Genomic DNA, 16,505 nt, shown 5'->3' with positions numbered 1-16,505 from the left:
ACTTAGTACAACCACGTTCCATGGAAAGGATAGCCTTCTGATAGTTCACTTTAAGGCATATTTTATAAATGCAATGCCATTTTGTTTAGGCAATGAACTCCAATCCATCTCATCAGATAAGGGGAATTATGCCTTCAGAAGAATTCCAGAATTCACCAAAATCTATCCACATTTTGGTCTGAAAAGAACTTTTGCAGATGAAATTATTTTCTATTCAAATTGTCTGATCCAAATAAGAAAAGAATGAACCAAAACCTGGTGGAATCTTGCAAAACACAAAGAAAAAATACATATCTTATGTTTCAGCTTCTGGTTGAGTATTTTGTTCGAAAGCTAAGCATTTCTGTAAGAGGTAGGAAAAATATTTTCCAGAGAGTTTAACAGGTGTTCACTAGCTGAGTTTGTTGTTTTTGTTTTTTCTTAAATACAGAAATAATGTCAAGTTTTTCTATAAAACTAGTAAAACTATCAGATACAGGGTTATCTCTCAGTAATGAGTCAAGCCAGTTACATTTCTAGTTACACAGACAGGTATGGAATGATTGTACATATGAGATAGCAATATTTTGTTCTCATCATTCATATGGATAGGGGCAGATGAGAAATGCCTCACATTACCTTGAAAATAGAATTGATAGTGCAAACATAGAATCATAGAACTGTTGAGGTTGGAAGAAACATTTTGAGATCAAGGCCACCTCACAACCTCCCTCCAGTTGCTTGCTTCTCACAGATTCTCACCTTTTAAGTTTACAATTCTGTTATTTTTTTAATATTGTACCACATTGTAAATTCAAGTTACATTTGCCATCCTGTTTTTTTCTTGGTCTCTTTTACAAAATGTCCATTTTCTGATTGATCTTTTTGTTTCTATTTAATTACCATCTATTTTTTTCCAAGCTGAATATCACAATGTTATTTTCTATCTGTACCTCTCAACTCACAAGGTCCCTACCTACCATACTTCTGGGTTGTTTGAACTCACCACTGCTCCCAGTTTAGTGTCCACTAAAGACTTGATTCAGAATGCCATCATCTCAAAAACTTATGGTGCAATTAGAAAAAAAAACACTGAAGGCCACTAGTTAGATAGCTGAGTGACCTGATGTCTCTTTTGTGTTAGAAGTAACTAATTAACTTCAGACAGAGCCATGTGGGTTTGCTTATGTGTGTATAAAACAGGAGCCAATTAGACTGGACTGTCTAGCATTTGATCTCAAATGCAAAAATGAAACACTGCATTGGATTCAAGTTGTGAAATGCTATGTAATTTAGGGAAAAGGAGCAGCATGTTAAATCTGCAACTAATCTGTAAAGAATTTAGAATTTAAATTATTGACAACAAGCAGAGGACAATATATCTGATTTAGTGTTCCTTGGATAATTAACAGAGATAAAGAACTGCAATGAAAATTGGAGCTTTTAATTGTTCCTCGGTTTGGCAAGAGGGTGGAACATTCAAAAGAGTTTTCTTTTTCCTATTGCCTCATCTGGAATTGAGTAGAATGACAGACCAGCTGGAAAAATGAGTCAGCAAGTCAAATTAAACAATCCAATTTTAGCAAAAAAACATGCTCTGTGATAATATTTTCTGTGACAGGACCCAGAGTGAGCCAAAGGACTGAGATGTGTCTGTCTATATCTCTTCCTTATAGACATCTTTCCAAAGAAGACAAAAGACTTTTAACAAGACACATGTAATTACTTTTAATAGGGAATTTATGACTGAGAACACTTGGAGTAACTAGATCAGACACAATGACTATGAGCACCTCTCCCTTTGCCTGTTCTTTCTTTTAAGTCTGGTTTCAACCAGCTAAGTGGATTCCTGAACTGAAGCAAACTGCCAAGTACTCTTTGATCCCAAGAAGTTGTTTTCCATAACCACTGAGGCCTGCTTGTTTCTTTGTGCTTCTCTGCAGCCTCAAAGGTTCTGCATACACTACAGGTTCGTGGGTCTTTTTTGCTATGCTCTTTCTATCCACCACCCACATCAGTGGATGCACACTTCTGTTCCCCAGGCCATTTCTCAGGTAAAGTGCAACTTTGCCTCCACAAAGAGAAAATCCATTCATAAAGAAGCATAACTTAAAAATCAATAAAATCCAATGAAGCCATTGGAAAAACAAAACAGGAGCTGTCACACTTCCTGATTTTCAGAGGTGGTACACCTAGAAAACTCATACCCTTAGAATGGAATAGAGGCAGGCCTGCTCTGCCAGCTCACTCAGATACAGCATTGAAACTTCTCAGAAACAGAAAAGCCCTACTTTCTACCTACAAAGGTTCAAGTCCAGAGCTGTGTTAGTTTTATCAAGAATGTAAAATGGGTATCTAATTCTCCACTTTTCTCACTGCAACTAACCTTGAGGAGAAAGCAAAAACTCTTTTCTTCTTTGTATTTTTCATTTACAGTACACAGTAAAACAATATACTTATTAACAAACAAAACAAGTGTAATATTATCACAAGGACAGTCATAAGTAGTGCAGGCTGCCCAGAAAGGTTGTAAAATCTAACTCCTTTGAGGTTTTAAAGAATGGACTAGGGAAAGCCCTGAGCAACCTGGCTTGATCTTACTCCTGACATTGGACTAGAGACTCTGGAGGTCCCTTCAAACCTGACTTATCCTAAGATCCTATGAAAAATATCAAAGAAAAACAAGCAAAAACCCAACTTTTAATCAGAGGAAGTGGTTGACAAGAAATAATGCTACAGATAACACAGGGGAAAGTACTATACTGAAGAAAATACAAATGCCTAATTATATAATTAATTTAGTTTTATTTTGTATTTCTCTGCATCAGAAAAAGCTCATTAAAGCCAAGGTGAATAGAAGGATTCCACCTGCTACAGATATTAGGGGACAATGGCACTCGAGTTTTGTGATGAAAAGAGAATGAAGAGCTACCCATGGAAAGACTGCTCTTCCTACAGATCTCAGTTGATTTTTCCCTGTCATCTTTGTTAGTTTTGCTATTGGAATAAAATAAAAAATAAATTAGACTCTTCCTTTGGTTTTACTATGCCGTGAGTATTAAAGATAATTAACAGCTTGAGTGAAGTTAATTCAAAGTGGTAATTAAGCACAAAATCAACTTGCTCTTTACACCACTACATCTATATAGGGAATGTGTAGGCCTACAAGAATCTGAGAAACTGCAAGAACTGTGCACACGGTTCAGAGAGGATGAATGTGCAGAGTTTTTGACAGATAAATTATTTGCCTTTAGTTTTGTGCTGCAGCAGCTAGAGAGAGCATCTCTTAATTTCTCTGTTTAGGGTGAGATTACCTGAATTTTGGAGATATATATTCCTCTCTATGGGCTGTCAAGAGAGCTATGTGAATGATTTATTCAGCTACATGTAATCAATAAGAATCCCACCAGGACTGCAGGCGTGCATCTTTCTTTATCAGTAGATAAAGTGACTCAGTGATTTCATCACATGATGCAGATACAGTTTTCATGATGACAGTAAGATTTTGCAATATTTTATTCTGGCCTCTATAAAGCAGCTAAATAGCTACAGAATCACAGAATGTTAATAGTTGCAAGGGACTTTGAAAGATCATCTAGTCCAGCCCTCCTGCCACAGTAGGAGTAGAGTAGGTCACACAGGAATGCACGCAGGTGGGTTTTGAATTTTTCCGGAGAAGGAAACTCCACAACCTCTCTGGGCAGCCTCACAGTGAGAAAATTTTTCCTTATGTTCACATGGAACCTCTTATGCTCCAGCTTGCACCCATTGCCCCTTGTCCTATCACTGGACATCACTGAGAAGAGCCTGTCTACATCCTTCCAACACCGCCCTTCACATCTTTATAAACATGAATTAGGTCACCCCGCAGTCTCCTCTTCTTCAAGATAAAGAGACCCAGCTCCCTCAGCTTTTCCTCATAAGGAAGACGTTCCACATATCTGTTTGCAGATAATCCCTTCTACCATAGACAAAGAGAACACATGATAAAGAGGAATAAATAATTCAGTAAATCCAGCATTACCCACGAAACTATTTTTCCCACTAATGTGTTTACAGATTATCAGATATGATGAAAAATCACTTGTGGTTTATATTTAATTGGTACACTTCTGAAATAAGAGGACAATACACCAAGCCTATTTTTCTACATAAAATCATTAAAGTGCTTTTCTATATTCCATTAGGCACTGCATCTTCTGAATCTCTTATAAGTACAGCCTTTAAACCACTTAATCATTTTGATACTTTTCTGCTGTAGGTCAGGGAAATGTTATGTGGTTATCAAGCTGCCACAGTTAAAACTCAAAATGCATTTTTTTTCTTTACTGCCTTACATCTGTGGGCAGAAATCTGACGATGATTTTGGATTTTCCTAACTAACCAAGGCCAAAAAGCATTTATGACCACTTTGAAGTGAGAACAGAATCTCAGAGGATGACCTGAAAACCACATATATTATTTAGAAACCACCTAGGCTTAGCCAATAAGAAACACCAAATACAAAGTTTCACCCAATTCTAGTCCATCATCTGTCATACTGAACTGCTAGATTCAGGATGTCCAGGGATGAAGTCCTTAACAATTTGGGTTGCAATTATAAAAGTAAACCTGTTTTTTGTTGTTTGTTTGCTTGTGGGATTGTTTGCTTGTTTCTTTGTTTGTTTTCCCCAGGAAGCACAAAAAGAAAAGAAATAGAATTATGTGTTCAACAACAGGGGTAAGACTCACAATTCTGTGCTAGAGGGAAATTTTGGGATCCCTTAGGGTGTTTTTATGCAGTAAATAAAATGGGACATAACCCATTGCGGTGGGTTGAAATTTCCCTCCCACTTTAACAACACCAGACTAGCCTAGTTTGGAAGCAAATGAAGTGGTATTTACAAGCAAAAACTACCCATTTTCTTTCTCAGGCCATGAAGGCAAGTGGCACAGCATGGCTCACAATAGTATGGCAAAAATATGTTGCCAGCCTCCCTCCCTGTGTGTTCCATCCCCCACCTTGTATTGGGCAATCTCATTATAAAATCTTTTGGGTACAGGCCCTGGCTCATGCAGGCTGGACATCTTTGAATTTGTAGACAGGAAGAAAGTATGAATGCATTTCAGAAAACACAGAATCATAGAATGGCTTAAGTTAGCAGGGACCTTAGAGATCATCTACCCCACCTCCCCACCACAGACAGGGACACCTCTCAACTAGACTCAGCTGCTCAAGGCTTCATCCAGCCTGGCCTTGAACACACCAAGGGATAAGGCATCCACAGCCTCCCTGGGCAACCTGTTCCAGAGTCTCACTACCCTGGTACTGAAGAACTTCTTTCTAAGATCCAGTCTAAAACTACTCTCCCTCAGTTTCAAACCATTCCCCCTTATCCTATTGTTAGACACCCTTATGAAAAAAGTCCCTCTCCAGCCTTCCCATAGGATCCCTTCAGGTATTGGAAGGCAGCTCTAAGGTCCCCCTCGGGGTTCTTTTCTCTAGGCTGAACAATCCTGGCTCCCTCAGCCTACCCTCACAGCAGAGGTGTTCCAGCCCTTGGATCATCTTCGTGGTCCTCAAGTGTTTGTGGCCTACTCAACTGCTTCTATATTTGACCCTCTATGCTTTGATTCATCATAACATTTAACTATGCAAGTAATCCCCTTGACATCAATGGAAAAATCCTTTAATTGAAGCCTGTGTTTAAAGACTAATATAGCAGGTGTATTGAACTTCTTTTCTAGACATTTATCCTCAGTGAATTATTTCTCCCAGATTTTCCATGTATAGTTGCAGTCTATTATTAATATCTTTCTTTCACTCCAACCTCAAACTTCAAGCTGTAATGCTAACTTATGAATTCATCATCTAATTATAGTCTGTGTAATTATAGTCTAATAAAGGAAAGAAATAATGACACTCTAAAAATTAGCTCGCGTTACAATGTAATGTTAATCCTTCTTCTATCTTAAAATAAAAAGAAAAATTATGGGTTTTTTTATGTAGTAGGATATTATTGGAGACTCTCATTTGCTTTGGACATGATTCTATACTGATAGAAGATACATATATACAATATATTTTTACTATATATTTTTCTGCTGGGCCCAAAACCATTTAATGATCTTAATATATTTTAAAAACCAAACCAAGGACACCAATGTGTGGTGGAGTTATATGTAATTACTCTATAAAAGGACTAACAATTGATTATAACATATGCATACAATGAAATTCACATCTTCACTCTGAAATCTTTATATTGAAAGCCATGAAGTCCTGAAATCTGTTTTAAGAACACAGTGTTTTAAAAATTAAAACATAAAAAGTGGTTTCACCCTGTTTGGTTTTGGTTTGGGTTGGGTTTTTTTGTTTGTTTGTTTGTTTGTTTGTTTTCTCACAGAGAAAACATATCTGCAAGAAATTTGGGTTATTTTCTAGTGCAGAGGTTGAAATAATTATGGTTAACATGGTTATTATACTGAAAAATTTCAGAATTAACACTCTCACAGAATTGGAAAATGACTAATTATGTTACACTCTTCTACATCTCCTCAGTGCCACCTTGTGGAGCTCCAGCAGCTGACTGTACTTACTGAAGTATGTATGAAGGTATAAATATGCTGCCAATACCTGCTAATCTCTCTCTGTTAAATTGATTACAATTAGATAGATGGACCACTGATTATATGATCCTTTATGTCTTTACCTAGTTTATACTTAATCTTTGACAAACCAAACATATCACAGAAGCACAAGCAGGATAAGAATATTCTCTGTGCTCACAATAACTTACTGTAGGTATATGACATAACAATGATGAAACTATGTCCTCTGCCTCCACAAATCAGGTGAAGTTTTTAATCTTAACATTTTCCAGCTCTAGGTATAAATCAGTTCTGTTTTATTATCTTTTTACATTAATCTCAAGAATAGCAGTAAAAAAGAGAAAAACGTGCTTTCAAAAGCACTGGTAGGACTTCACAGTGATGTGCTTGAATTTTAGAGTCAGTCTGGCTGTGTCAGCCCTACCAAAAATTTGGCCATGGATCACTCTTCAGCCTTAACAGAGCTGTGACAACAGAGCTCATATACATGCATAGAACTTAGGATGTTGCTTCTTCTATCTTCTTTCCTTTCCTTGCTGCCCCAGGAGCAGTTCCAGCACCTACTCTGGGAGTGTGCCAGGTTTAGCTAACAGTCAAAACCTATAAATGATTGCAGAACACTGTCTGAGGCCATGCCTTGATGCCATGTAATTTGCTAATATAAATGGTACCTTAAAACGTTTAAATAAATATGATGCCTCCAATAGAGTGCAGTGCAGTTGCTGTCTGTTCAGCTCAATCTGCTGAAAGGAAAAGATGGATTTTATCTGGAAAATCCCAAAAGAGCAGGCAAATTTGCTTCTGTGATGAAGATTTGTGGCTGCGTCTCTGTCTTAAAGGACAACGACAGACCGGTTGCTTCTCCTGTTCCACCACAAGTGCTTTCCTCACCAAAACAGCCCACTTCAGAAAGAATTCAGTTTGGATCAGATGATTTTCTAGTTGCTCATCCTGTTTCCCAGATGAACAAATGACACTGTCAACTTTTGAATAATTCAGCTGTTGAATGTTTTACTTTGACTACCCGGGTGCTATTTGCTCAGCTGATCTGTTTCTTTCCTTGGTTTCACAAAAGAAACTTTGCAAAGTTTCTTTGTTGAAATGGAAAACAATTAAATCCCTCCTTTCCCTATAAACTACTTCTCCCTAGCTACTTCTCCCTCATCATTTAGCACTCCTTCTGAGATTTCTTTGTCAATTTTGTGGCCCATATCAGGAACCAGACAAAGGACTTGTCGAAGAAATTCCCTCTGTACTCTGGATTAAAACCATTTTAGGCATTTATCTGATATTGAAAACAACATTTGGAGGAAGCTGAGCAGTTGGAAAGGAACAGATTAATTAGATAGACATTTACCATTCATATTGTGACACTAGGCCTTTTTTTTTTTTCCTGTTGGCCTTATAAACCCTTTAAAAGAAATATCACAAATACCAGCTAAGGTTCCATTGAAACATTCCACTAACTAATTCCAACATTACTTTCAATCAGGTACTCTGGCACTTCTTTTTTCCATGCAAATAGTCTTTCTTTGAAAATCATAGAAGCATAGAATATTTTGGGTTGGAAGGGAACTCCAAAGGTCTTCTAGTCCAATCGCCTTGGAGTGAGGAGGGACATCTTCCAATAGATCAGTTTGCTCAGAGCCTTGGTGAGCCTCATCCTGAAAATCTCCAGCCATGGGGCCTCAACTACCTCCCTGTGCAACCTGTTTTAGTGTTCCAGCACCCTCATGGTAAAGAACTTGTTCCTATCATCCAATTTAAATCTCATCTTCTCTAATTTCAAACCATTGCCCCTTGTCCTATCACTGCAGGCTTTTGGAAACAGTCCCTCTGCAGCTTTCTTGCAGACCCCCTTCAGGTACTGGAAGGCTGCTATTATGTCTGCCCAAATCCTTCTTTTCTCCATGCGGAACAACCCCAGCTCCCTGAGCCTGCCCTCGTAGCAGAGGTGTTCCAGCCATCTGACCATTTTCATGGTCCTCCTCTGGACCTGCTCCATCAGGTCCATGCCCTTCCTGTGCTGAGGGCTCCAGAGATGGACACAGTACTCCAGCTGATGTTTTATCAGAGCATTACAGTATTATAAAATAATGTATTATCTCTCTCCTTTGTATACTTACTCCCCCCATTATTTAGTCCCATAACTCCAGTGCTTGCACAGCTTGCTAAGGGCTGGAATTAAGCAGTTGCAAAGAGTTATAATAGTAGAGGGAGAAGGACGTGAAGGAAATGAAAGAACCATCAGGAACTCTCATTTTCAGTAAACACATTTCCCTTCTGGGATTATCAGCTATACAAAATTCACATCTAATTCTACAATAGCCTGATCTTCTCAGGAGCATGAAAATTCCAAATGAGAATGATTTAGTAAGTTTGGAAAAAGGATATGTCAGTTAACCAGATGAAGTGACTTCTGCATTTGTTCACCTGCTGTGTGTCTTGAAGATTCATGTGGAAATAGAAGAGTGCCTTTAGACCTTCATAGAAGATCTAATGAAAATGCTTCACATTCAGTTTCTTTTCATTTTTTATTGTGAAAAATATTAATAACTACTGCATAATAATTGGAACTCAACATTGCCATACAGCACTGTGCTCAGAGCAATCTGACCTTGTCTCTGTTTGCAGGTAGAATGTTCCATTATGACACAGGCAGGCACTGATGATGCCTGCTGTCAGCACCTGCCAAACATCCTGGCATGGCTGAAAGACCAAGTCTGATACAGAATCATGTAACAGAGAACGTCCTTCACAGCTAATAATTAATGCAATCACTGTGCATGCCCACTCATGGTACTTCTTGATATATTGCATCTGAAATCTCAGGACTGTTTGTGAGAAATATTGCGTGTATACAGATTTACAGATACCACCTAGCCTATAGATGATTTAATAATAATTAAATTAATCACGGCACAATTCAGTCCTATACCCCCAAAAACCCCAAAATGACAAAACTGAGTGGTGCATGTGAGAAGTCTGAAGGACAGGATGCCATCCAGAGAGACCTGGACAGGCTGAAAAGGTAGGCTGAGGGGAATCTCATGAGGTTCAGTAAGGCAAAGTGCAAGGTCCTGCACCTAGGGCAGGGCAATTCTAGATATCAATACAAATCACTTTAAAAGTAGTGGCAGGGGTATTTTCTGTTTCTCACCAGAATACTTATCCGTTACTCGAAAGATTATTTTTGCTTGCTTTTTTTCAAAACTGAAACTTTTTTTTTTTTGTCCAAAATGCTATACAAAAGGACCTTCTTAATTCTTAATTACATATAATATTTTTTGCTTTTGAAATGATTTCTCAAACAGTGCTCTTCCATCTCAGGTACCAACAGTCTCTGAAGAACATAAGCCTTCCTTTCCATATCTGTAGCAATCTCGACTACTTTACATATAAACTGCAGAGAGTTTCTACTTGCTGAACTGACATTTACAGTACACCTACCCTTTCACTTTCTCACTTCCCATTTCATATGCCTTCCCTCTATTATGCTTCTTCAACGTGACTTCATAGTTCTCGTTATCGGAACGAATAGCTCTGTCTCTTGAAATGTAAATTTCCTTCTTAACCTGTCATCTGTTTAGGCTGCTGCATGCATACCTCTTGTACCACCATCTGTTTGTTTCAGCCTATTCTCTTGCCTAATACAGAGATTCTGTAACGTTCCCCTTTGAGCCCAAGTGCAAAATCTCCCACATATTTTCATCTGCTTTTTCCACCAGTGCATCAGCAAATCTTTGTATTCAAAGATGTCCCATGTCATCTGAAACAATTTCACCCACTAACAGACTAATGTTCAGTTAACACTCAACACTTGTCTACCAGTTGGCCAAAGAAACATTGAGAGACTAAGATTTTGATCAGATTTTAGAGTAACTTCCTAATAATTAATTATTTTAAAAAATACATTTAGTTGTGGCAGCTTCGTTACATTAGTTACTGCTGAACCTAGACATACATGTCTATGAGGGTGGATGGGCTATACCCAAGCATGCTGAAGAAGCTGGTAGATGTGCTTACCAAGCCACTCTTCATGACTTATCAGCAGTCCTGGCTAGTTGAGAGATCCCAATAGACTGGAGATTAACAAATGTGAGCCCATCCACAAAAAGGGCCAGAAGGAGGGCCCAGGGAACTACAGACCTGTCAGTCTGACTGTGGCAGCAGGGAAGGTCACAGAACAAATCATTCTGAGTGCCATAAGACACAGGATACTCAGGCAATCAGGCCTTGTCAGTATGGGTTCATGAAGGGCAGGCCCTGCTTAACAAACCTCATCTACTTTTATGACAATGTGACTCACTTGGTGGATGAGGGAAAGGCTGTGGATATTTGTTATAGGTTAATACCTAAGTGTCCTACCATAGAGATAAAAGTCCTCTAGAGACAGAGTCCAAGGGGCTTGTTGTGCCCAATATGCTTTTTTCCCTGAATGCCTTTTATGCTTTCGTATATTTTTGTAAATAGTATTTCTATTTAACCTCCAATTCTGTGTGAGTGTTTTTATTTTACTCCTTTAGGGTGAAATACTTTCTGTTTGGAGCTGTTTTCCAGCTCAAACCAAACCAATGTTGCCTGCCCGGACTTTGATACTGTTTTTCCCACAGGATCCTCATGAAAAAACCTGTCTGTCCTAGGCCTGGACAGGCACACACTGATGGATCAAACTCTGGCTGGATGGCCAGGCCCAGGGAGTGGTGGTGGATGGACTTAAATCCAGTTGGCAGTCAGTCACAAATGGCGTTCCCAAGGGCTCAGTGCTAGAGCCACTCCTGCTTAATATCTGTATCGATAATCTTGACGAGGAGATTGAGCGCACCCTCAGCAAGTCTACAGATGATGCCAGGTCAGCTGGGAGTGTTGATCTGCTGGAGGGTAGGAAGGCTCTTCACAAGGACCTGGACAGGCTGGGTTGATGGGCTGAGGCCATTCATACAGGCTTCAACAAGGCCAAGTGTTGTAACCCCTGCACTTGGGTCACAGTAACCCCACATAGCACTAAAAGCTTGGCTCAGAATGCCTGGAAAGCTGCTCAGCAGAAAGGGACCTGAGAGTGTTGATCAACAGCCAGCTGAACAGGAGCCATCAGTGTGCTCAGGTGACCAAGAAGGCCAACAGCACCCTGGCCTACAACACAGGACTAGAGAGGTGATTGTCCCACTCTACCCACCGCTCTCTACAAGAACCCAAAGAGAGGTTGTAGAGAGGTGTGTGTTAGTCTCCTTTCACAAGTCACAACTGATGAGACAGATGGAAATGGCATCAAGATACACCAGGACAGCTTTATGTTGGACATTAGAAAAAACTTCTGTACCAAAAGGGCTTGTTTTGCCTTATAGAAGTTCAGGGAAAGCTCTCTAAAGAGGTGTTGAAACAGAAAGAATAAATACCAAAGGAACTTTTGGAATCGAAGAAGAGATGACATAAACATTAACAGGCATGGCCTAGATATTAAATTGCTCATTGCAGAAAGTTTCAAGCCTTCAATTGTTGAATTCTAGGATAATACAATAAACTCACAACTCACTGAAATGCCAAATTCCTGAGTGAATGCATGGGGAAACTGAGATAGGACAAATCTTCTGATGCCTAACCTCAACCAGTTATGCCACATATAGTATTTGCTTTCTCTAAATAAGTAAAATGCAGTGTGACTCTCTTGTCTTCATCCTGAAACAAACAAAAGTGCTTTCTATATTAAGTGACAGTCTATCCTTGTTACCTTGATTAAGCATCTTATACCATCTGCAGCATCAAGCTATACGTGATAGCTTGAATCAATCACTATTAATGCAGTGGTTTGGAAACGAAGATCAGCAAAAACGAAAGTATCAGATAACAAAAATGAAAGTATCATATAATACCCTCCATGCCAAATTTGAAAGAAACAAGCTGCCACTTGAGTTTTATATAACAGATATACATGGTTCTAATATGACCGATAAGATTCCTTTTCAACAAAGCTATATTAAAACTTTCATTAGCCTTCTGCAGTTCTCAGCACCACCACATGAATTTTTATCTCACAGAGTAGAAAAAAATGACATGTGCTAAACCATAGTCATACTCATAATGAACCAGCAGCCTAAGGAGAAACTCAGTACCAGGACATATATGTGTGTGCAGACACACACATGGAAAGGTTCTTCTGCGTTGAAATCCTTTTCCTAAAATAAACTTTACTCACCCTGCTGCATCTCTTAAGTCTGCAGCAATCTTGCCCAGTTAACTTGTATACATACAGAGTACAGCACTGGGGATGTGATGGTTGAATGGAAAGAAGGTGAAAAGGGGAGAAGAAATATAATGGATATGACTTACTTAATGAAATCTTTAAGAAAAAAAACCTTAAGAGGTGATGTAGTATAAAGAGATCCGTGACAGTGACGGAAAGACTGAGGCAGACTGCTGTAATCATAGAATCATAAACCAGTTTGGGTTGGAAGGGACCTCCAAAGGTTGTCTAGTCTAAGCCCCCTGAACTGAGCAGGGACATCCTCCACTAGGTCAGGTTGCTCAGAGCCTTGGTGAGCGTGATCTTGAATGTCTCCAGGGACGGGCATCAACTACCTTCCTGGGCAACCTGTTCCAGTGTTCCATCACCCTCATGGTAAAGAACTTGTTCCTGACATCCAGCCTAAATCTCCAGGGCTTTACACTTTGCCTTATTGAACTTCATCACATTCTTAGCCCACCTCTCCAGGTCCCTCTGGATGCTATCTCACCCTTCAGACTTATCAACTGCACCACTCAGCTCGGTATCACCTGCAAATTTGCTGAGGGTGTCCCAATCTCACTGTCAGTATCATTGATGAAGATATTGAACAGCACTGGTTCCAGTATAGACCCTTATGCACACAGTAGTGGTATGTCAGCTTAGGAGGTGACTGCTGAAAGCACAATATATAGATGTGTTTGAAAAAGATCATCCTAAAAATCACTATACTTTGATTCTTAGTAGGGGCAGAGGGCTTCACACACCATCAGGTAACTGTGGTTCAAAATGTAGGTTTGTGGGGAAAAATGCGTTCTTAATATACTGAAAAATTGGAACAAATGGTGATATTTCATGGACTTATACACTTAGGACTTTATATAGCTTAATATTGTGCAACTTGATTATTACTGAAGCACATTTGGATAATGAGTGTCACAGGAGGAAGACCACTTATATGGAGTATTTAAATTAATTAATATAGTGGCATTAATTTATGTTAGGAACTCAGGAGCTGGGACAGTGGATATGTTCCAAGCCTTTCATTAATAACTGGAGTTAAGAAAGAGAAAAAAACCAAAAAGATAATTTGCTTTAAGAATAAAGTATTTCCTTCTTTTAAACTTTCTATTAACACAGAATACATTTTTACTTGGAAAGAAAAAGGAATGGGTTGTGGGATTTTTAAGTATTGACCCAAGCTTCACCCAGCATATTTTAGCTGTACCACTTGTGCATGTTACAGTACATACAATAAATTAAAATTAACAGCTGGAACATAACATACTCTCAAGACAGAATTGATTATGAAAGGAGACAATCTAACCAGCTAGCTGGAGATTTCTTCTATGTGGGATTTCCTGTACCATCACTCTGAGAAAATTCTCAACACAATGAGTATCAGTAGGAATGAAAAACATCTTAGTGTCAGGCTGTCTAAAGATCACAGAAGGCTAACACAGAGAAAGCCAGAGAATAATCTACAACCCAGAAAGCTCAAAAAAATAGCTTACATTTTATCTATCAAACTATGCCACATGCCACTCAGACACAAAGCAGAACAGTGCTCAGTTCAACACTTAATTAATTACTTTATGTTATATCTTGTGTCTCAAGTCTATCACACACTCAGAAATGTGGAGTACACATTGACAGCTGTTAAGCTCCATTTGAAGTGATGTTATTGTTGAGAAAGATGATGTTTCTATTTTCCGCTCTGTATGTACCATTTGAAGTTACAGTCTTCCAGTCTCACACCTGATGAGAATCCCATGGATTCTCAGTAGAAATGTTGTGGACTGTTGCAATGGTCATTTGCAGTCAGGATTGACACTTTCATCTTTGTTTGGAATGATTCATACACCGCTGCTTAGATGAACATTTAGGAACAGATTCTTTACTTATGAACAAGTTCTTTAGCATGAGGGTAGTGGAACCCTGGAACAGGTTGCCCAGGGAGGTAGTTGAGGCCCCATTACTGGAGATATTCAAGGTGAGGCTTGACAAGGCTCTGGGTAACCTGATCTAGTTGAGGGTGCCCCTGTTAACTGCAGAGGGGCTTGGACTAGATGACTTTTGGAGGGCCCTTCCAACCCAAACCATTCTATGATTCCATGATTTTTTTCTTTTTGGTGTTACTGACTTGCAGTTGTGCAATAACAGATTGAAATAAAAAAAAAAAAAAAAAAAAAAAGTGGTTCCCTCCTTCAGTAATAGCAGCAGGAAGTGTTTTTGTTTTAGAAGAAAATTTTGCAAGCACCATCTCATTTCATGTTATCATTTCACTGACACACTGAATGCAATGAGCTACTGCCAGTTGTAAGCTTCCCAATGGAGTTACAGCCTTCTCCCATAGGACCTCCATGACTGTAGCAGTTCTGTGCCCACCACATACAGATATTTTAATAGAATTTAGTTGTTGGAAAAGTTCTTTGCATATCTTTTTTTTCTCAAATGATATTTTCAGAAAAAAAAATGCCCCAAATGAGGTTGCATTAATCATAGAGTCCTAGAATGGCTTACGTTGGAAGCAATCTTACTCACTCACTGCCATGGGCAAGAACACCTCTCAACTAGAATCGACTGCTCAAGGCCTCATCCAACCTGGCCTTTAACACCTCCCAGGGAGGAGGCATCCACAACCTCCCTGGGCAACCTATTCCAGAGTCTCACCTCTCTCGTACTGAAGAAATTCTTCCTAAGATCCAGTCTAAACTTACTTTTTTTCAGTGTAAAGCCATTCCTCCTTGCCCTATTTCTAGACACCCTTATGAGAAGTCCCTCTCCAGCCTTAGCATGACAGAATATTCTGTGGGAATGAGACACGAGACCCAGCTTCTGGTTCTAATCTTACTTGAGGGGTCAGATCAACCCACCTGACCCACCCAAACTTCTGTCATGCTCAGAAACTTCAAACAACTGGAAGTGCACGACGTAAGTTTACATTCTTTTTCTTGCTCACATGAACTGAGCAATCCCTCAAAACACAGATTTCAATGGGCACAATTTGCCCCAAAGATCTGTAGTTAGATTTCTATTTTCAGTCTGAATTTAAAATTCTCAGGATGGAGAACGCCTACTGGGCCTACATTTTAAATAAACTTACATTGCTATCTTCAGTGAAGCCATCTGTAGCACAAATAAAATGAAAAATTACCACCCCCATTCCTGAACTTTTAGCATGCATGTGGTATTTCACACATCTAATGTGAGTGCCCCAAATGTCACCGTTAAGATAAACGTGCCAGTTCTTAAATATCAGGCACAGCACGTAGTTACAAACTGTGACAATAAAAACTGCATGCAAAAGTGAAACACAACTGTGATTTTCTTCTTCAAACAGATGAAAAGTGGAAATGTTCCTCCTCAAAACTGTTTCATAAGTTTCATAATAACCCTACTATTCATACTGCAAATTATTTGTGAAGATTGAAATTATTTTAACTATAGCATTATGCTATTTCAAAAAGATTAACCCCCTAATTTAATAGACAGATGCTAGACTTGAGGTTGCTCTTTTAGTTTATTTTATTCTTTCACTTCTTAACTTGAAGATTGCACAAAGGGAACTTCAAAGAAATGTACTAAGCCATGTCATCTGATGCGTCAAAACTTACTGAAGCTTCATTCATGCTACAGAATCACAAAGTAACTGACATGGAGAGTAAAATACTTTTACAGTTGGAGCAAGTTTACATCAAGAAGACGAAATCAA

General features: G+C 38.9%; 1 protein-coding gene across 3 annotated transcripts in view; it reads right to left on the bottom strand.

The window, feature by feature from the left end:
* CACNA2D1 (calcium voltage-gated channel auxiliary subunit alpha2delta 1) overlaps window positions 1-16,505 on the bottom strand; it is a 354,317-nt gene that overhangs the window by 59,733 nt on the left and 278,079 nt on the right. The gene's annotated exons all lie outside the window — the stretch shown is intronic.

This window comes from Indicator indicator, chromosome 3, assembly GCF_027791375.1.
Source record: "Indicator indicator isolate 239-I01 chromosome 3, UM_Iind_1.1, whole genome shotgun sequence".
NCBI classification, from domain to species: Eukaryota; Metazoa; Chordata; class Aves; order Piciformes; family Indicatoridae; genus Indicator; species Indicator indicator.
Note: the sequence above shows the minus strand (reverse complement) of the source record. Positions and strands in the feature narration are given on the sequence as shown.